Source organism: Gavialis gangeticus, unplaced genomic scaffold (assembly GCF_001723915.1).
Source record: "Gavialis gangeticus isolate Ggan-Ray unplaced genomic scaffold, GavGan_comp1, whole genome shotgun sequence".
NCBI lineage: Eukaryota > Metazoa > Chordata > Crocodylia > Gavialidae > Gavialis > Gavialis gangeticus.
The window spans coordinates 20,624,382-20,626,131 of record NW_017729001.1 but is presented as its reverse complement, the minus strand read 5'-3'; positions in this window follow the sequence as shown (position 1 = coordinate 20,626,131).

The window sequence follows — 1,750 nt, the reverse complement described above, 5'->3', positions numbered from 1 at the left end:
GTGCTGCACAGTATTCGGCTGAGTCATACACTAGCCCAAGAATAGTACAATTGGGTGACTGGGAGGTGTGGGGAGTGGGAAGGGGTCTCCTACAGTTAAAACACTAGACTTGAGAGGCATGCCATTGTAAGCATGGTCTTCCCATACACGCCCTCCTTGCCCAATTCAGGTAGCAAATCAGGCCATTGAGCCTAGAGACTCACCTTTGTGTCTCCAAAAGAGGGTTTCCCTATAGAAGAGTCTCAGTCTCACACGCTCGCATGCTGCAAGTTTTCTTCTGAAGTAAGAAGGATGGACTCACAGGCCAGGTTTGCAGCTGGTGCAGGTCAGCTCCAGGGATTGCACAAAATGATGCCAGCTGGGGGCCTAGAGCTTGAAGCCCTCTCTTCACCCACCTCACAGGTCTTGGCATCAATCAGCTTCTAGGGAGTGCAACAGGCATGTCAGATGCTACCGAAGACCTGAGGAAAGGCTCTCTGTGCCTGAAAGCTTTTCTAACCTCTAACATCATTCCTGGCTATAAAGTTAGTCCAACAGAAGACTTCATCAAGCAACTTTGCTTCTTTACCTAGGCCCTCCTGATTACAACAGCACTACCAAAGCAGAGCGGCCACCTCAGAAAATGGGTGGCATATGCCTGCAGAAGATACAGCAAAGCAAGCCCAGAGGGAGTGCAAGGATTGAGCCCTTCCAATTCTGGACAGCTGGGGGAGCTGAGAAGGGCCTGTGATGTAATTATGACAGCTCTAGGACTGTAGTTAATTCACAGGGGGCTGCATGCCAGAAAGTCTAAATTAACATGTACTATGTACCCAGTTAAAGGCAGTTGTCCTACACCTTGCCTTGCCCCTCATGGAGCAGAAGGGCAGCAGGGGGGAGCAGAACCAGAAGCCTTACACGCTGCCTTACATCCACTTTACACAGGTATAAAGGACAGCCACAAGTGCCAGGTGAGGGGAGTCAAATCATACACAAGTCATCCTGAACAGATGGCCAGTAACTCACTTAATTACAGTATAAAGTAGAAATGCAGGAGCTGAATACACAAGTTCCCAAGCAGACCTCCTCCCTTATTAAGGAGGGAAACACCACCAAATAGATATCAGAAAATATGTATCTTACTGCCTTGCACATTCCTGTGAACATGCGTAGGCAGCACCTTTAAACAAAGGACAAAAGGAGATTTCAGACTGTCATAAGAGCAACTGGATTTAGACACTGCATCATCACATCAACATAACTCCTCCTTTTGCTGCTTTGTTTGGAAATGAAGGCTGGATCTGGGAGCAAAGCAGCTGAGAATGGCTCAGGGCAGCTGAATTATATTTCCAGTACTGACACACACACGTCTTGCGCTAGTCAAAGCCAGGGGCTTACCCCACTGCTTCCATTTCTTCAGCTCTACAAAAAGCCAGAATTAGAGCTAGTCAGAAAATGGAAGGAGCTTTTTTTCTTTCTCCTGCAGAAAATTTGAAAAAAACCGTTTTTATTTTTGCCAATATTTTCAGGGCATTCTTCAGACTTTCTATCCCTAAAAAATGAACTCTAGCTAAACCCGATGAAAACTTTAAAAAGGGGCAACTGCTTTAATTTTTGTTTTGTTTCTTCTTCCAACTGAGGAAAAACTATATAATAAATAATGTAATATATAATGTATACTGTAATAGTATATTATATATTACTACACAATTCACAATATATATGCTATATATAATATATAGTAAATATTGTGTGTGTGTGTGTGTGTGTG